The 21152-nt window shown below is 40.1% G+C and overlaps 1 protein-coding gene across 7 annotated transcripts in view; it reads right to left on the reverse strand.

Annotated features, from left to right (window-relative positions):
- Positions 1-18112, reverse strand: part of TMEM229B (transmembrane protein 229B) — a 54193-nt gene extending 36081 nt beyond the window's left edge. Inside the window, exon 1 of one of the 7 annotated variants that reach the window (XM_039326884.1) lies at positions 17183-18112. The gene's annotated coding sequence lies outside the window, so the exon portion shown is untranslated. Of the gene's footprint in view, positions 1-10449; positions 10699-15671; positions 15780-17182 lie in introns of those variants that run through there. The other 6 variants (XM_039326878.1, XM_039326873.1, XM_039326874.1 and 3 more) reach the window with 6 other exon arrangements.
- Between the last annotated feature and the right edge of the window lie 3040 nt (positions 18113-21152).

Raw genomic sequence — 21152 nt, forward strand, 5'->3', positions numbered from 1 at the left:
GGAAATCTGTTTTTGGACACAAGACATTTGGAATGATTCTTCTCTTCAATGATAATAATCCAATGGGGCAATTATTTCTTCAAAGTATTGCTGTGTGAAGTAGGCTAGATATTCTGCTGAATACAGTTCAAACCAAATATATAAAATAGGGGGGGGGAAACCAGAAATTAAGAGCAGAATATTTTAGAAATGAGGTCCATGAAGAAGATGGTCAATTAGAGGAACTGAATGTTATTCCAAAACCCAATTATTGCTTATGAATATCAATTCCCTGAAATTTGGCATCAAGACAACCTGAATTGTGATCTGTATAATGGCTTAACTTGTATATATTTACATTTTCTTGCTTATTTTTCTTCTGCAAAACGTTATGAGAAATTAAAAAGATTTAGAAACATTCTGAGAGTTCATCAGCCATTATTCACTGAAAGATGTTTGCAAAGAAACAACTCAGGTGTTAATGTTTTAGACTCTAGAGTGTTTGCCATTACAGGCAGCCTGTGTTTAAAAGATTTTATGGAAAAAGAACAAGACAGAGACTGATTTGAAGGTGTATTTAAAAATAGTAGGCTATAAAAATGATGTTATACTAGATATACAAATGAAACCAGCTGATGCCTTAATAATTAAATAATTAATTAATAATTAAAAGTGGTATACAAATAACAAGCCAAAAGAGAAATATGGATAACTTTTCCATATGGGATTTACAAAAGGGACTTGTTAATATTTTGGAGGTTTGTGAGATGGAACAAAGATATGTGATGAAGGGAGAAGCCATTTTTTTACATATTTCTTTTCTTGTTACTATATTCTTTTTTCTTTCAATTGTTCTTTTGATCTTTTTCTTTTTTTCTGCACATTTTATTTTAGATTGTTGTTTGTATTTGTCTTTATCTTTTTAATTATAATGTTTAATGTTGTACATTTATTATAAAAAAGAATGTAAGAGCAATGTCTAAAAGTTGGCAGCTATAGAAAAGATCATTGAAATTATTTTCATGCCTAGGATACACAGAAAATTAACTGGAGGAAAAGGAAAGGAAAGGAAAGGATCTATTTATTGTATATATTTCAGTTATGGATCTCAGATTTCCAGTTAAAAATACAAAATGAATACCCATCACTCCAAACTGCAATTTTTCTGAGTAGTCAATGGTCTATTTTTTTTTTTTTTAAAAAAAAAATATCTGACTCATCCTAGAATTAAATACTTACCTTGAATTCTTCTACAGAGCACTTTCTGTGATACAAATTGTTGTTTGAACAAAGGAGAAAGAAGTGTTATCATCTGTGCAAACCATCTGGATAAAGGCTTCACTATAAATCAATAGCTGGCAATGAGCAAACAAAGAAGGAGGAAGAAGGAATATTCAGTAGAGATACTGCTTAACAGGTGCTTAGATAGATAGCAAAGGAGAACAAAGTTCAGTTCACCCTTTTTCTTTTTCTTTCCAATCATGCTGGCCTGCCAATGTACCCTACTCCTGACCTTAAAAAGTCTCCCACAGAAACAGGGAGAGATGTTCTCTGAAATTCTCCGTTGGCGGCCAAGATATGGCCAACTTCTCTTGTAAGTGATGCCACACAATTCAAATGAATGTTTTATTTTTCAAATTTATATAGCTGCCCATCTCACAAAACAAGTGACTCTGAGTAGCGTATTTTCATTTTGCTGAGCAATACTTTAAGAAGTTATGCTTCTTGAGATGAAGGTTTGGGCGAAGTCAATACCTTATTTTTTACACTGCCAAAGTCTTGCTAAAAACAATGTGCTGTTTTCTTCTAGGCCAGGGGTAGGCAATCTTGGCTCTTTTATGACTCATGGACTTCAACACCCAGAATTCCTGAGCCAGCATGAGTCATAAAAGAGCCTACGTTGCCTACCCCTGTTCTAGGCCCACAAGAAGAGCTCCTTGGCACAACTACAGAACAATTTTCCAGTTGCCGCCCTCCCAAACTTGCCACACTTCCTGGTGCAACCAGCCAAGCCACTTCTTCACATGATTCATCTAGATGTGAGCCAACTTTAACGGTTGCCCTTCTTGCCAAACTTCTTTGACTACCACCATTAACTTGACAATTTGAGGGCTGATCCTTCAATCTCTTAAATCACAATTGGAGCAGCTGCTGAATCTATATGGTGATCAGAGTCTGTACAGCTTTAATCCCTAAGGCTTAGGAAATAAATCTGCCTGTATTTCAATAGCTAAAGTCACACAAAGCATAGTTTGTGGGAGATGAATCATTCATGTTTCCATTCAGATGCCAAATTATCTATGTTCTTCAGGCTTTAATTTAACAATAATAGCAGGCATCTAATTTTTCTTTTATGGTTCTTGAGGGCACCTGATGAAAACTTGCTTCACTCAATTCAACAACAGACAATTGAGCTCACAAGAGGGCCCTTACTAAGATCTATCTCTCCCCCAATGCACTACTGCAATCACACAAAATTATGTTGTGGAACTGGGAGGAGGCCGCTCATCATACTAATACGATGGAGAGAAGAATGGGAGTGTTGTATACTTTGGTCATGTCCCTTATTTTTATTTAAAATCAAATAAAATCAAATTGTAATTACGGTCATAGACCAGCATAATTTTTCTTTTAAAGAATTTATGCCAACATTTCTACTGCATCTATATGAATTATCAATTATCATTGAGGCAGCATTTATTATAATTAAAGTATTGATAATAACAAACTCAATCCCAAAAGCAAATACACTGAAATAATAGTAATCCAGCTTTGTGCCTAACTACTATACTTTGTTAGCATCTGGAAGGTGATTGCTTTCCCAAGTAAGGTATATGAAGTGAAGTTCCCCAAAATGCTTAAAACGGAGAAGGTACTTCAAAATATTCTGAACGCCAATATTTTAATGAAGAGGTAGACAACCCACAATCAATTGGCTACATGCAACCCCCTTGCCCAACTCCCAAATTCAGTAGCAAATCTATTTTCAGCAATGAACGTTCCATACAATTCTTGTTAGAACAGGAATGTCAAGCTTTGACTCTACCTTATACATCCATTTTATCTTAAAACAAGTCCCAAAACATAGGAAAGCACCCAATGTTTTCCCCCTGTCCTTTATAGTGATGCCCCCACTTTATTAGCAGCTGCCTCAATTCTTCTTTAATATAGTACACAAAAAGATCATCCATCCCTGATTTAGGGCTTAAAGGCACTTTGAATTAAGCCCAGGAATAAATTGGAGAATGGCCAGGTTGCTAAACAATCAGAACAAGGTCATCCAATTTGCTGGCCCTAGGCAGAACTCCAACAGCCATATGATCGCACAGAGGCAACTCCATTAATGAATTAATTAAACTCCACGTGCCAGATAGGCATATGCAGCAATCTTCCTTGAACCGCAACCCTAAACTTTTCACCCACAGCCCCAATCTGTCCTGCAGAAAACGAAATGAGCTTACGAACAAGCAGTTCTGCAGCACTGAACTTTTCTGCCTTGGAGGTCCGTCAGACATATGTTAAGTTTGCTCACTCTATTATAATGAGGTTAAACCTGAAGGTCTTGGAGACCCCTCCTGTGTTTTGAAAGGAAGAAGTATGCCTTGACTGTGATCAAATAGTTCTAAAAACTGTGGAGAAAGCATTGTCTGAGTTTGTGAAGTTGCTGTCCTCGTATTTCTAAAATAAAATGACATATTAATGCCTGCTAAAAAATGACTGACTCCAGAAACGTGTCTTTTGAATGTACACCAAAGAACGTGACAGAGCATGCGAAAAACAATGTTCAAGAAGTTCTATCAGCTCCCGTCTTTTGGAGAACAAAATTTAATGCCACAATATGACCAAGCACCATCTATTCTTTATTTGTTATTAGAAAACTCATCAAACATTTACAATGGATGATCAAAGGTCTGAACAGCCACAGCTTTTCATTTTTTATAGTAATTATATTACATTTGTAATTAATAAGCTAAAAGCTAAATACAAATTTAAAAACCTTTAAAAAAAGAAAAAAGAGCAGAAAAGAAAAAAAATGGAAAGATAGAAAAGAAAGAAAAAATATAGTAAAGGAAAAGAATGTGATGTTGCTTATTGTGGGTTTTTTTTAATGTTTCTGTGCTCTCACACTTAACGAATGATGTCCTTTCAGACCGCCTTGTTTGACAACTTTCCAAACCGGAGGAGGAATTTTAGTTAAGAAGGATGCCCCTTTTATTTATGCTTTCGGGTGTAAGCCCTGCTATCTCCTTGTTTCCCGAAACAGCGCAATAGCCTTGAGAACCAGGAATTCCTACTAGGATCTGCAGTTTGAATCCCAAAATCAGAATCATAGAACAGAAAGGGGCCATAACCCTGGTGGCACAATGGTTAGAATGCAGTATCGTAGACAACTCTGCCCACACCATGACAGGGCTCAAGGTTGATTCAGCCTTCCATCCTCTAGAGCAGTGTTTCTCAACCTTGACAATTTTAAGGCATGTGGACTTCAACTCCCAGAATTCCACAGCCAGCAATGCTGGCTGTGGAATTCTGGGAGTTGAAGTCCACATGCCTTAAAATTGTCAAGGTTGAGAAACACTGCTCTAGAGGTTGATCAAATGAGGACCCAAATTGTTGGGGGGCAATATGCTGACATTTGTAAATCATTCAGAGAATGCTGGAAAGTTCTATGTGGTGGCATATAAGTCTTAGTGCTATTGCTATTGTATTTACACTCTTGAGTTCACTTCTCTGATCAATGCAAGAATCCAAAATATCCCAGAGAGGTGGCTATTTAGCTTCTTGAACACATCCAGTGAAGAAAAACCTCCCGCTATTATCTGGAGCATGGGTTTTGCTGTCAAACTGCTATTTATATTAGGAAGTGGTTTTTTTTTTTCCTTTCTAACATTCATTCAGAATCCCCAGTCCTGTAACTTGTGCAACTTTCAGTTAGTAGGACCAGTTTCCTTTGAAGATTTAATCCACAATGATAGAAACTATTATATGTATGCTGTTCCAAAGTCACTGAATGAGCAAAATAGGGCACTGGACCTCTTATGAAGAAGAAGAAAAAAAGGATCTAGTTGTATAAAAAACTATCATATCATCTCTGTCACACTTTAAAGCAATACATTTAATTCACGGGTTAAACTCACAGTGATCCAATAGGAATTAAGGTCATGATGTAGTTGCTTAGCAACTTAGCAGATTAACATTTTCCAACTGTTACCTATTCAGTAGAAGGTAATGGGTGATTTACTGGGACACTTCAATTCTGTTCCAGGTTCTGAGCAAGAAATATACACACTTCAACTTAATGGGATTTACTGTACTTCTGAGATAAAATGTCTAGGTCTACACTAGATGTATCCAACCCATGGCCCAGGCAAGCCAAAAGTTTGGACACCCATGGACTACACTAGTAGTCAGTCTCATTTTATTAGCCAAGCCAGCAGATGAATGAGTGTGAACTTTAAATATGTTTTAAATCAACGGTCATTAGATTTTTAAAAAAAATTCAAGGTGTTTGTTGCTTTTCTATTTTATTTCACAAAGCAGTTTGCACAAATCTGCAGAACAGCCACAATATTGCTGCATCAATAAGAAAGGCAATGCCTTGAGATAAAATGCATTATATTATAAGTTAACTATCAATACAACCGGGAGCAGAAAACTTTTTTATTAAAGAAACACAGTATTCTTTTCACTTATCAGATGAACCTTTTATTTCTGGCTTCTTAACAGGCTGCATTGCTCAAATCCTTTGAAGATTATATAGATTATATAATTATTAGCTAAACATTTCTCTTCATTGATATGAAAATGTGTATCAGACACTAGATTCTGGTCAAAGATACTAGGTTGAATGGAACAAGCAACAGACAGACTGAAGTTAAAGAACCCCTTCTTAACTCTCAGCCAATATCACCAGTTCTCAAGTTTTATGCCATATATAAAAAACAAGGTGTGATACTGAACGTGCTTAACAAATGAGGCTCTTTACTTAAATTTGTTTCTTATACAGAACCTGAAGACAATGGAGAGGATTTATTAGGAAGAATTCCCAGTTACTGCAGTTAGTCAATTAATTCAATAGCAGTAGTCATAGCACAATGTCATCCTGTTCCTTTCTTTCCCACTAAATTTATTTTAAGAATATTTGACTAAGATGTGTTTCAAAAGAACTTTAATCTACAACTGTTTCAAACAAGGACTCAGTGGGAAAAAACAGAATACAATTTTCAATTCCTTACTGTGACTGCTGAGTGCAGAAGTGATAACCGCAGTTATCAGAAGCGTATTCTATCAGAATGGCATATATACAGTCTACCTTCTGTTAAGTATTCAGAGAGAGACAGGAATGCAGGTATTATATTACACCATTTCCCCTACCTCCCTACCAATGTTTGATGTGATTTTTCTACATACCCTTGGAAGGAAATTTCTCTATTTTTACACTGTGGGTATTCTGTGTAGTGTTTTCCATTATATTGAACATCAATAAAACTGTCTCCTGGTGGTTAGAAAAGTGGTAAGAATTGGAAAAGCTACAAAATATAGTTAAAATGGCCCGGCTTTGAAGGCATATGCTTTGATGGATAAATATATCTCTGATGATTTTAGATGATAATACAAATCTGATGATTTTAGAAGCTGAATTATAAAGGGACAGGGCTGTATTATGTAACACAAAGCCAATATAACACGGGGAGCATTTGGCGTATCTTCCAACTCTCTTCCAAGGTCATTCCCAAATACTATTAAGTGTGTCGTGTTCTGGAAGACCTGGGACAGGACCATGCCTCTCACAGTGGCCATGAACTCCTGAGCGTCCTCAAGAAGAAGGCAGCTCGATGTTCCCCAAGACCATAAGTCTGGGGAATTCCACTGCCAGAAATGAAGTCGAAGAGTTCAGGCAGGTCATCCCTCTCATCATCAGCTAAATCGCAATTGAGGGAAGCCCTACTACAGACTGATCTGGCATTTAGAAGCAGCAGCCGAAAGCCTGGATTTCTGAAGGTCTGCTGACTAGGTACAGAGGCTGATATTAAGGAGCTAGAACTTAAAACAATATAAGACCTCAGTCCCGCATTCGCCGAGAATGGCCTGCTCCCTGTCTTCCATCCTATATCCTTGTATCTGTCACTATCCTTAATATTTTAGCCTGTCCCCATCCCTTTAAAGGTAGCACTATCTCCCAATATAGCCCCCTCAATTCCCAAGGCCAAAACCTCTCATTGTCTTGAACTCCACCCATCCCAGGAACAGGAAGCCGGTCATGCTGAGGCATTTTAGCTTTACTAGCTCTCAGCGCCATTAGGATGCTCAGTGACGATCTCCCCACTCCATCCACAAACACACTTCCACACATAGGACCCTTCTTACCCAACTAGTCCAGGAGTCCCTTTCCATTCACCCCAACCTCACCCATCCCATCCTCCGAGTTTCACCCAGAGAGAGGGGGGGAATCAGTCTTCATAGGAAACCCACTGTCCACAGACATAGGCAGCTAGCTGGCTGGTAGAATCCATGTCAAGTAGTCAACAATCTCTGCATTGTTTTCTTCCTCTCCGCCAGAAGAAAAGGCAAAATGGCCTTTTTTGGAGAGGGAGTGTCCACAGTAGCCTGCCATTCTACTGTTGTCCCTACTCCATATATGAGTGGGGAAGGAGCCATGATGGTTCAGTGGGTAGAATTCAGTATTGCAGGCTGACTCTGCCACTGCCAGGAATTTGATCCTGATTAGCTCAAGGTTAATTCAGCCTTCCATCCTTCTCAGGTCGATAAAATGAGGACCCAGATTGTTGGGGGCAATATGTTGACTCAGTAAACCGCTTAGAGAGGGCTGTAAAGCACTATGAAAATGTATATAAGTCTAAGTGCTATTGCTATTTCTAAGTGTTATGTAACTATGAGGACAGTCCCTCTGTGGCCCCTGTTCTGTCATCTTTCCAGAAGGTCCTATATTACCAGCTGCATGCCTGAGCCACGGAAAACTGCAACTCTCACCCTCAGAACAGAATCCTTGAAGGGCTTTTCTTCAGAAAAGGAATCCACACTGAGATTCTGAGTTCCTTCGGGGAGATTCTGCAGGCCTCACAGCTTGGAACACTTAGGGAAAGAGACTAAATGCCTGCCTGGTTGCAGTGAAGCACCTGTTACCTCCACACCAGCCGCCTCCCCAAGCACACAGGCCTTTCATTCTTGAGATACTCATGATATCATTGCCCTTTTAAGATAATAATAGATTTGTTTATGTTTTTTTTCCATCTTCCTGGTCTTTTTTTCCCCCCAGAGTTTCTGTGGAATCTGTAATTTGATGGCAGTTACAGTGCTGTTTATTTCAGATGTTTATTTGGATTTTGTTTTTAGTTTGCATTTCATTGTAACTTTTATGTAGTTGTAATGATACATTTATAATGTCTCAAAGAAAATTTTATAGGCTTTTTTTCCATTTCAAGAGTGACTCTAAGAATTCCTCAGCAGACTCCATTCCTTCCCTTTTAATCAACAACGGAAGTAATAAATTAGAACAAGCAAAATCAGATGTGGGTGCATAGATAATAAGCTACATGTTACAACTACAGAATTACAAATTTCTCACACCCCAAGATGCCATTTGATAGAAGAAAAACATGTGTTTTCTACTGGGCTAATAAAATATGATTTCCTCATCATAATGATGCATCAACTGTGTATCCTTTGGTTCATTCTCAATGAAATTCCCTCTTGATTTTGATCTGATATATCACAATTTTTCTAGAAAGCCCTTTTCTCTGCATAGCAGAATACTAGCTTTCTATTTTTGCAAAGCAACATAGTTACAAGTAGTTCCTGGGTTACAACTATCTGTTCAAAAGTTTTGTTTAAAAGTTATGATAGCCCTAAACGAATGGTAAATGGCCAGCACTCAAAGTTCTGACTGTTGTAGTGCTCCCGTGGTCACGTGATCAAAATTTGGGCACTTGGTCACCGGCCCACATTTACAAACAGGTGCATCCCATGGTCATGATCTCCTGCTCTGCTTCAATTTCCACCACCCATCTCCCCCCCCCCGCTTTCTCCCCACCCCATCTCTGCCCTTTTGGCTACCCTGTACTCTGAAGCCTACTTCTGCTTCTTGAGAGAAAAAGGGACTTGTGACTTTCCCTGACAGTTTCCCATTAATTTTTCTCACGGGAACTCAGCAGGGAAGGTCAGAAATTGTAGTCACGTGGCCGCGAGATGCTACAACCATGTAAGTGCAAACTGGTGGCCAAGTTTTCAAATCACAATGACATGACTATGGGGATGCTGTAACAGCCATAACTTCAAGAACTCATTCAGCAATGCTGCAGCTTCAAACAGTCGCTGAATGAATGGTCGTTAACCAAGATTACCTGCAGGATGAATTTTTAAACAGGTTAAAATAATAAGATGAAATTTAAGAGAGACCAAATGGAACATAGGAAACAAACACTTTCAGAAAACAGTCACAATGGATAGATATAGGATAGCTAGCTTGGTTTAGAGTACTCTTGTTCTTTCTCAATCCAGAGTGCAGGACACCAAGTACAGACTTCAGTTACAAAAAAAGTAGATTTTGAATGTTACAAAATAATTTCTGAAAGGAAGACCAACGAACTAAGTCAGTTAGAGGGAGGTGGGCTTCATTTTCAGGAGACAGATTCAAGCAGAGGATAGACAGTCACCTGCCTGGAAGGCTTCACTTGGGATTCCTGCTCTGAGTGAAAGAGACGGGTGAGAATTTAGTAGCCTAAATAACTCTTTCCAGTTCCATAATAGGAAATGTTCTTTCCATGTTTACCTATGAAACAAAGCTGATGTGACAAATATCATTTGTTTAAAAAGTAGGCCAATCTTGTTTTGAGATTTCACCAAGAGCTTAGTCTTATAATCTATCCTAATTCATGCTGGGCAGACATGGGGGTGGGGTTAATCATGCTTTCCTTGAACTAACCCAGACAGGTTTGATCACAAGAAAAATCTTTTTCTTTCCAGAATATTATTCTAATTATTTTCAGAATTGGCACCAAAGTTAGAATATTACTGGGAACCAAGCTTGTGCTAGGTTTTTTTCTAGTAACTACTTTTTTGCCAGGCTAGAAGTTTATTTACTAAAAAGCAGAATGAACGATAATGAACTTTCCATTTACAGAATTGTGCCGGCTCTATTAAATAGGCCAGTCTAAGAAATCTAAGTCTAGAACTACTTTTATAGTATAGCTATAGCAACAGAATCTGGCAAGTCCCCATCTTCATACAAACTAGGGAGGGGCCTGTGTGAGATGTTTGCCCAACATCTCAATCAACAAATTAGTTTCTTTGAATGGATTTGTGTCTGATCATTGCCTTGACAGCGACGCTTCCTCCAGTCTTTCCCAGCCATTCCCTATGCCCTCGTACAAGTTGTAAGGAGTTACCATTTTCCTTTATCTTGAGGGCTGAATCCCGACACCATCTACTGACCTGAAAAAAATGACTTACCTCTATAACCACCATCTACGGATTAAGGGCCTTTCCATGCTGCTCAGTCAAAGTGCTGTCCACTCATCCTTGAGTTTGTAGAAGGCTATATTTGCATGCAATTTTCTATCTAGTCACTACTGAATTTGGTCCACCCCATCAGTGCTTTCCTAGTTAATTATGCATGTGCAGTGCCTGATAAGGAAAGCGATTGGTAGAGTCCTCTAATTTTGCTGTCTTCCCTTATCAGTATTCAACAGCTAATGGAAAAGATATTGACTGCATTGGGATAAAGTAAGTCTAGAATGCTTTCCTGTTCTTCTCCCACTCTTCCTATACCCCATTGTAGTACAACTCAACAGTCGGGGAGGGGGGGGGAGACTGAATCACAAAAGGAGCTGAATTATAAGCAATATTTTTATCTGGGGTTCCTTTCCTTTTTTTCTGTATAAGTAACAATGTCAGCTTCCAGATTCTACTGTGATGTTTCAGAGGAAAACATAGGGAGAAGACAAGAAGATTAGTCCTTTAATATTGCATCATTTCAGCTTGTTACTCCAGTTCACCCTTGTTCTAGGACAGTGGTTCTCAACCTTCCTAATGCCGCGACCCTTTAATACAGTTCCTCATGTGGTGGTGACCCCCAACCATAAAATTATTTTCGTTGCTACTTCATAACAGTAATTTTGCTACTGTTATGAATCGTAACGTAAATATCTGGTATGCAGGGAACATAGTATTTGTTTCCAAAGTTGAACCATTGTTTTTCCTACACAGATACTCTCTTCAAGTATCATCATATATTTAAATACGTATATTTAATAAATACGTGGACACACTTTTCCAGAATTACTTGAGGACAGTGTCCATACTTTATGTTTCTGGACCAACCACCTCAATGGTGACTCTGGGCCAATCTCTCTCAGACGGCCTGCCTACCTCACAAGGTTGCTGTGGGAACCAAATAAATACATCATTTTAATCTCCCAGAGAAAAAAAGTGGGATAAAAATGTGATAAATTATACACAATGCCCTTTTTTTTTCTGCTGTATGCTCTCTCCTCATGCAAGTTATATTACTAACTTATCGCAATGGTTCCAATGATAGCCGCAAGACATCTGTACACACACTTTTCTTAGTAGCTCCCAAAGATTGCTATCTTGGCCAAAAGTACTACTTCATCCATGAAGAACAATAACAACGCAGGGAAGGAACCAAGAAGATAAACAACATCACAAAGGGGGCAGTGCCCAGCATTTCACTTTTGAAGAAAATCAACAGTGCATTCAAGAGCACCTGGCAAGAGTCACCAAAATGCCAATCCGGATTAAGAATCCGGCTTCTTTCTGCACGCAAAGGCTTCACAAATAATTTGGTTTACCAAACGCATCGTCCCAGGTCAATATGCTCTGGGAAAAAAAACATTCACCGGGAAAGTTTAATGGGCAATTAATGGAAAGTTTAATGGGCAATCCTCGGGGGGGGGGGAGAGAGGAGAAGAGAGGGGCTGGAAAGGAGGCTGCAGCATCTACCTTTTTTTATATATAATACACACACACTCCAGGCTTCTAAAACTAAAATAAGACTTGAGCCACAAGAACCGTATTTCTTTAGCTCAGCTCCCCACGTTGACATTTCATCCCGGATGCACATGCCAAGAAAAAGGTGATTTGCTTGGCGAGCAATCAACAATAAAAAATGGAGAGAGAAGGAGAAAGGCTTGGCGCTTCGCTTCTGGAGAGACCTGCCATGAGGCCACTTTATAAAAGCAGGAGCAAACAAATCCAAAAAGTGCACAAAGCTAAGGTCGGGGAGGGGGCGGAGGGAAGGGCCACCAAAGCCAAGCCACTGAAGGGCTTTCGCTAACAAGGTCTCGGTCAGCAGCAGCAGCAGCGCCTTTTCGGAAGGGTGGCCAGGAACAAAATAAACTGTTTGCTCCTTTTGCTTCGGACGCACTTCCCAGGCGGGCTTCCCAGGCAGCAAGCGCCTCGCTCCCCGCGGGATTTCCCTCTTAGGAAGAAGCGCTGAGAAGGGGCTGCTCGGGGAGGACAGGAGATGCAGCCGCGGCCCTGTGGACTCCTCCGCCCCCCTTCCTCCGGCGCCCGGGAATCGCCGCTCCTAAGACTATCAGAAATATGTGTTTGCCCATGGTCTTAGGTGACCCCTGTGAAAGGTTGAGAACCGCTGTTCTAGGACATAGATGGCAGCACTTACAGTACTGGTGACTGAACAGTTTTGTGTTATTAGTCAATTCTGAAGAACCACAAGCAGAGCACTACTATATCCAACTATTACGGAGGAGACAGGATGACCAATGATTGGGAGTGCCTCCATCAGCCAGAAATGGACAAAAAGCACTGTTCTAATCCCATCAACTATTATTCATCTTCCCATTTTTGATACAGATAGGCAAAGATGTAGTGGCTGGGTGTATTGTTATGCCCTATCTTTTTAACCAGTTTTTCCCAACCTAGCACCTTCTACGACAGAAGCTACGGTCCAACACTTTCTTAAAGAAGAAAAAAAATTGAAAAACAAGTGGGAAGAGGTTTTTTATCAAAACTTTTCTGGAACCTGAAACAGGCACCAATAATTTACACTTACATCTATGAAAACCCTTCTGGGTAAAATATCAGCTTTAAGCTACAGTTTTCTAATTTAAAAAGCCCTGTTCATTACAGTATGGAAAATTCCCGGTGACTGGGGGCTAAAGTCACAGTTCAAATCCACAGTTCAACCTAAACAGATAGTAAAGGGCAGGCTGGGAAGAATTATGTAAACCATGAGCAAGAAAAGAAGAAGTTGTACCAAGTTTCAGTTTCTAAGATTTGGAAGATTTAAAGCTGTACCTATCAGGTGAGATGTAAATACAAATGCTTCCCATGCACTAATTGGAACCCTGTATAGTTTTCCAGATATAATATTTGACACAATGAAATAAGAATTTAAGCACTCCTACACAGTATTTTATTCACCAAATTCCTTTTCTTGATTTGAATGAGCAGCTTAGCAGGAAAAGGAGAGGAAGTTTGCATTTGGCTAGAAATTAAAATTGCTGATATGCTGACTCTTAAAACGGAAATGTTAAAAGTTGATTCCCTTCTAAAAACCATTCCAGCAAGTTTGTATACCATGAAACTTGGTTGACTATCAAATCAGGAGCATATTTTTTACAAACACCATATAGTAGTTTGAAAGTTGTTTACTTTCACGGAGGAGAGTTGTTTCCTTATTTTTCAGAGGGAAAAACGGTGAGTTTGCATTGAATGAAGTGTCTGATGCTACTGGATTCCATTAGAAATAGAATCCAGTAGATTCCATTGGAGGACTTGCTTTATGATCACAGATATTTTGTCCTTTTGTTTGTTTTACTATGTATTTATCCACTGCTTTTTAGCAATGTTTTCAAGAAGGTCTATAATTTTTATTACTTTGCTCCTCCATCCGTTTTTTGTCAATAAAGGACAACAGAAATCCCTGACAGGCTTTTTTTTTTTTACTTTAAAATACACTTACTGTGTGTCTATAAACAGACTTCCGAAGTTCTGAAATTCAGCCCTTATAAAACCCTCCTACTTCTACGATTACATCATCTGTACTTCTAGTAGGAAGTGACTTGTACTAACAATATGACACTTCTGGGTGTAAACATTAAAAAATTCAAACCATGTCCAACATTTTAAAGCTAGTCCTAGAAATGAAGGCAGGTGCTCTCCAACCAGAATGAAATTAAGAATATATTTAATACTTTCTGCTAAAAAGGCTTCAGTGTGGCTGGATCAGCACCTACATGCATTTTATACACTACTCAGTTACTGGAATCTAATGATTTTCTCCCAAAATTCCCAATCTCAAACATACATTTTAAACCATCCGTTCTACTTGTTTTTTCTGGCATATGTAATAACCAGTCCTTTGATTATTTAAAATATGTGAAAAGCAAAAACTACATAATAGATTCTATGGAATTAACCCAATATAAGTATCACTTTCTTCTTTTTCAGTGTAGAAAAATATTGCCTTGTGGCATGCAAATTTCGAAAGTTAAGGAATTTTTTTCTAGATTTCAAACAACATAGATCGCCAATAGTTTTTCCAAAGAAGTACTGTACAGTGTACCACAATATAAGATCAAAATTGCTGTTGGGTAAGTGACTAAATACAATCAGGGTTCTGTTTAGAATCATGGGCGAAAAAACAAACAATGAAAAGAAAAAGAACAGAATCAGACAATATGGTAATAACTACTTAATCCAGTATTCCACAAACTTCATATTATATTTTTAAAAATACCTTTCTGCATCTCCTAGCTATAACAAACAGATTTCAATATGTGTGGCTTATGTCCATTTAAACCTCATATGGCTTAAAATAATTTCCTAAGGTTGGGCGTTCAGTTGCAATCTCTCTCTGCACGAGAAACAGCAGCAGAATCAATTAAGCTTCGAATAAGGAAATATGAAGGCCTAATTAACTTTCTTCTTTTTGTGTAAATAAAATTTTCTGAAGAAAATAAAATTATCATGCTGCAGTAATTTGTTATATTTAAGTTTTTGAATTTACTTGTTCTTGGAATTGGACATTTATTAAATTAATGTTTCACAAAAATGCAACAATTTCATAGGGTTAGCAAGGTTACTTCAACTGGAAGGACATTTAGTCTCTCACCCAACGTTTTGTTTATTCCCCAGCGCTGGAGATTATCGTCACTATTTTAAAACCCTGGCTGCTTCAATCAATGCAGTCCAACGGGTTTCAGCACAAGATTCTTGCTCACAGAATAAAATACATTTTTCTGTGGGATGCTGATACACATTTAGTGATGTTTTCCCCTTTAGAAATAATTAACTGAGAAAAGCAGGAAAAGTAACACTTCTCCGTTTCACTCAACTTTAGTCCCCAAAGGTATTTTTTCAGTTTAAAATTTTAAAAGGGCGATATACTTTTGTTTTACTGATCACAGCAAATGTGGAAAAACTTCCTGGCTTTTGGTATGGTATAAAAATAATACTGCTAATGCTAAAAGAACACAGCTTACAGAGGCTGCCATATATTATTTAATGATTTGCACAGTGATTAGCGCTGCCATATTTTAACATCCCCTAAACACAATATTCAATGCAATGATCCACTTGATTACATAAATAAATATTGTTACTGATTACATAAATACATATTGTTACAATAAGCCTTTGATCTTACACATCACCATATACCCACACCATAATTTATATCCCCTCACCTCTTGGGTAAGAATTTCTACCCACTGGATGTACAGAAAGCTCTGTCTTCAGCAACCTCCTTATAACTGGCACCCAGGATATGTGAGACTACCATTCATATCATCTCTGGAGCATGCTGGTTAAGGAGTGGCAAGCATAATCCAACACTTTGGCGGGGGGGGGGGGGTAATCATGTTGGAAGACTTTTCCCTAAACATGCAAGTACTCATAGATGTTTCTGTATAATCTAATAATCCTAGCTGTAGGAGTTAGCAAGAAGGACCATGACTGATTTCAGAGAACAGATTCTAGGTTCTGTAACACCAAAACCCATTAAAAGTACAATGGCACATTGGAGATCACTAACTGACTTATATGGGGGATATGTGTCTTTATAGGTAGAAGACAGCCAAGGAACTCCTTAGCTGCCCAAGTGGGCAGACTAGATGGGAGACATACACCATGTGAGATGTGAGCTGTATGCCTAGGAAATAAAGCTTGCAAAAAGCTTGTGAGTTTTAGGAGAGAACAATGCTTAGATTCTCTTTTAAGAATCACCTTCTATCTTTTCTTCTAGCCTCAGCTTCCCATTTACAAAACGGGAATAACCACTTACCAGCCTGTCTCACAGGACTGACATGAAAATTAATGTGCCCAATACTTACTTTTTATAAAGAATGTTATAAACTTTTTTTTTTTTTAAATCATGCTGGGGCTTAGAAGAGTAGGATCAGAAATAACAATCTTGAGACCTGAAAGGCACACCCTCCCTACTTGGGGCTTTTCAGACTTTGGGGAGTCGAATACATGACAGGGAAATTAGAGGAGCAGACAATCTGAGGAAGCCCGAGGATTTAGCAATTAGAATATACCCCCAGGAGAGGGAGGTGACCACGCCGCCTGGGAAGGCTGCGAGACAACTGGGAGGCACCGCGTTCACGTAGACTCTTTTAGAGGAGAGAGAGGGGGGGGCAAGAAATACCCAGGCGTGGTGCGAAGCTCGCAAGTAGCCACCCAGCGTCCGAGCAAGAAGATTCCCCGCTTCCCCAGATACACGCGGCCGAGCGCAGAGGACGCGCGGGGGCTTCGTCGCTCGTGCGGGGCCAAAAGGAGAGCCCGCGCGCCTAAAAGCCTCCGGCCGAGCCCCCTCCAGGCCAAGCCCACCAGACAGGATGCAGCAGCTCAGCATCCTTCCCAGGCCGGCGGGGGCGTGGCGGATCGGAAGCCGGGAACTGAGGCAGGAAGATGGGAGGTTGAGGAGCGATTAAGGAACAGGATCCGGCAAAAGAAGGGCAGCTGAGGAAAAGCGCTCGCTTCCCTTCCGCTTCTCTCAAGCACCTCCTCGCTTTGTTACAGGCTGAGCTCCCTTCCTCTCGCGCGGTTCCCCAAGGAATTGCCCGGGGCTGCGAGTTGCAGCGGGTCAAAGGGGAAGCCCGAGCGTGCTGACCGCGGTCGCCCAGGTCTTCCGCCCGCGAGCATCGGCAACCCGCACCCGTTGCAGGAAGGAGGAGGCCTCTGCGGATGCACCTACCCGGGTGACGCTGGGCAGTGGGACGCAAGGAGGGCCGCCCGGCGCAGGTGCCTGCTCCCCGCAGCGGCGCGGCTGGGACCCGCTCAGCAGCGTTTCATCCGCCTCTGCTCCATGGATGGATCCGAGCTGGCAGCGGTTCCTTTTGTAGCCTCTCTTGCGCCGCCGCCGCTGTGCCAATGAAGAGGACCCATAGCGTGGATGCGGTTGCAATGCAAACTGCACATGCTCCTTCCTGACAGCCGGCCGCCTCCCCCGCCCGCAGCCCTTCGATCGCTTAACCCTCTCGCTGCTGCGCCCTGGAGGTGCAGGCTGGGTAGAGGGGAAGTCAAAGGGCGGGTGTGACGACCAGGCCGAGTTCCTCAACTCGGTTCCGTCGTCCGTGCGCTGCCTCAGACCCCCATCCCCGACGCTGGTTTCCCTCTCCGCCTGTCTGCGTGCTCCATGCGCCGGACTGAGGAGCAGTAGCAAGGGAAGAGTTACTCCGTCCAGGTCCTTGGTTGGCTGCGTTTCCTTCCTGGTTTGAATAATTTACCTTCTGGCAATCCGTTGTTTTCTTCGGCAGTTAGCCTAGGTCCCTGGTCCCCCGTGGCTCCTTGAGGCCGGGAGATGGGTCTGTTGGAAATATCTGTAAGCTCAGATATTGAACTGTGGAGTCCTTGGTATTCTTTGAGCTGAGTTACATGCTTGCAGACCTTTCATTACCCCATTAGGTAACGCCATCAGTGTTCCTGGGTGTGGGGTTTTCTCCCTGCTTATATACATTAGCATAGGCTGCCTGTGTTGATAGGGTTGTGGGGTTTTTTGGGTAGCTCCTTGATTTCAAAATCGACATTTCAAAAATGTCCCTTGATGGAAGATCAAAGGTCACAGTTTAGGCTAGATCAGTGATGGCAAACCTTTTAGAGACCGAGTGCCCAAACTGCAACCCAAAATCCACTTATGCATTGTCGGGTGCCAGGTGGGTGTGGCCCATTGGCTGGGTGTGGCCCATTGAGTAGGTGTGGCCCATTGGGTGGGCGTGGCTGCGATGGTAACAGCAGACTGGGTGGGACTAAAAAGTTCAATCAATCAATTCTAACTTTGCAAGATCTTTTTGTTTCTGTGAGAAGTTGAAATTGACTGATTGAACCTTTTTTTTTTGCACATGGCGGCGGAGGCCTAAAGCGAAAAGCTTTTATAAAACCCAGCTGAAGGCCAAGGACTAGGGCGACGGCGCGCGTGCCCACAGAGAGGCCTCTGAGTGCTGCCTCTGGCACCCGTGCCATAGGTTCGCCACCATTGGGCTAGATCCAAGGGTGGCAGGAGATAAAGTGGAAGAATACAAACCTTCCTTTTCCATCTGACCTAGATTTGCAGCTGTAACAGATCTGATTGCTCATTACCTGCACCTGTTATGGGGGTGGAAGATGGGAAAGCCCCTCTTGGATGCCTGAACCACCAAGAGAAGACGTGCAAAGTCATTTGGTTTCTCCTTTTAAAATGTTAGGAATATTTATCTACGTATTCAATTTCTATAGCCACCATTTCAATCAATGACTCTGGCAGGATTACAGGTCTAATATTGTGTCTCTGGGGGGAATCAGCACCTTATAGCTTCTATGCAGCAGGGATTGCGTAGGCTAAATACAAGTCCCCTCGGCCAAGGGAAGCCCCAAGGCCACCTAGCATGGCAGATTTTCAGGCTGGCAGCAAAAAGGTTCAGCATCAATCTGTAATAATATGTGGGAAGGACCTTAGGAGACAGGTGAAGAGATGCTGTCTAGGGAATAGTCAGATAAGAAACAGCATAGCCTATAGCTGGAAAGTTGGTGTGGCAAGAGGCTCAGAAGGGACCCTCCCTGGTTTCTCAAGTTGTAAGAGAGACAGCAGAAAAATTGTACCTCCAGACTGTTAATGTAGTTTTAAAATAAAGTAAAATTAGTTTATCTGACCACATTTCCTGTCTGGTCTACTCAGAAAGGCTGACTCAACCCCTGGGCTGAAGCAGATATGCTGGGTCCATCAAAGTGGATGATGTCCGTTGGTTGTTAATGTATAGCTTTGTGTGTATGAGAGAAAGAACCAGGGTGCTGCAGGAGCAGGGAAAACCTTGGTTCTAGTCCTTCCCTAAAGCATAGAGAGGATGGGTGACATTGTGGGATACATTTATTTTTGAAGTGCTTTTGCTTTCAAATAAAGGCCAAAGAGAAATTTGGCTGCTTTTGCACTTCTCTTCCATTTGTATGACTAATGGATGGATTGTACTCAAAGTAATTTATTCCCGGGAGATTATTTTAACATTGAAATGAAAATTGCTGCGTTTGTGCCCTATAACCTTGTCAAGTCCTGAACTTTTTTATTTATTTAAAAGTTTTATAAATTTATTACAATATCACCCCACCCCTTCCCCCCTCCCCCACTTCCCAGAGCTGATTACAGGGTAAAAAATAAAGTAAACAAACATAATTTAACTAACATAAGCCAACTATACTATCAATCAAAACCATAACACACTTTAACTCCTTTTCCAAACAAATATTAACAAATTAAGTCAAAAATAATAAAATAATTAAAACTAATAATAATTATCTAAGATCTACTCAAAAAGTCCTGAACTTTTTTGAATAATTTTTGAATGCTGGTTATAATCTTCTAGTTTGTGATGTTTGGTTTTGGCTGATTCATGCCTGGAAACGAGACAGAAAAAAGGTGTGTGCATCTGAGTTTCGGAGTACCTATCGCTCCTATAAACAAATATACTCTTTCAAAATTTAATTTACTTCAATTAACATAGTAATGAAACTGTTTCTCAGATTAATTCCTTGTTTGATTTAGGAATTGGTTCTACAGACCAATCTAGAAAGTTTATACCCCAATCAGAGGGGTACACGGGGATTTAAGCCTGAGGAAAAATACCAAAGAAAGTTCTGTTTTGTAAATGAGCTTGTTCTCCCTCAGCCAATTTTGTTCCAATAATTTATTCTGAAAAATTTCTACAGCCATTATGAAATACATGTTTAAGGTAAACACCAAGAAAGATTAAAAATCTATGAATGAAAATTTTCACGCTGAAAAAAATGGCCTTTTGACACTTCTTACTGTGCTATAAAAGTTAAAGTTTTTGAATAACATTTAATCTATTTGCTGAAATAATAAAAAAATAAATCAGTAAAATATTTCGCCCTACATTTCTGCAGTTTATTAAGCAATTCCTGGTATGCCTAATTTTCATGATACTCAAATGTCTTCCTGCTTTTGTTTCTCTTGTGTATGGCATTCTGTCAGAAGGAGTTCTATGAATCAGGCTGGGTATTTCCACTGAAGAAAACTTTAGCTTCTCTTATTGTATGACCTGATTCAAGGGATTTTTCAAAAGGTCCCTGTGATAGGTTTCCTCCATGTGAAATCCTTTTCCCGCTGTTTCTTTTATATATTTTTTTATAATTTTTTCTTTTCTGAGAAAAAGTTGAGAAATAAATGAAATAGTTGTACAGCATCTTTTGATTGATAGCCCAAAAGGCCTTTGTCTAAATGCATCTATTATTCACAAAGAGAAATAGGTGAGACATTTATGACCTGTAATTCTGGTTAGGAGTGTATGAGCCTCTAATTGAAATATGAGGAAATATGAATCTCCTCTTCACAGAATACCTTTCAGCACTAGTAGAGGAGGCTCATCTGTTGGCACCTGTTAGCTTGTTGCCTTCCAAAGGAACAAATGTTATGGATAAAATACCACTGTGGCAGGACCATCTGAGCTTTCCTTTCTGAATATCTAAGTGTCTAAATTGTGAAGTCTATTTCTGTATGTTGAGAATATGAACCTTAAAAACAAACATATAAAAGACACAACCTTTTGTGAACAGCATTTAATAAGATAACCTGCAGTTCATTAAAACTTACACCTTGTAGTAAAAATTGTTATGCTTGACAAGTGTTACCAGATTCAAAAAGGCAGAGGCAATGATGGAAAAGAAATGCAAGCTTCCTC

Source organism: Crotalus tigris, unplaced genomic scaffold, assembly GCF_016545835.1.
Source record: "Crotalus tigris isolate CLP2741 ecotype Arizona unplaced genomic scaffold, ASM1654583v1 scf7180000024346.1432988, whole genome shotgun sequence".
Lineage (NCBI taxonomy): Eukaryota > Metazoa > Chordata > Lepidosauria > Squamata > Viperidae > Crotalus > Crotalus tigris.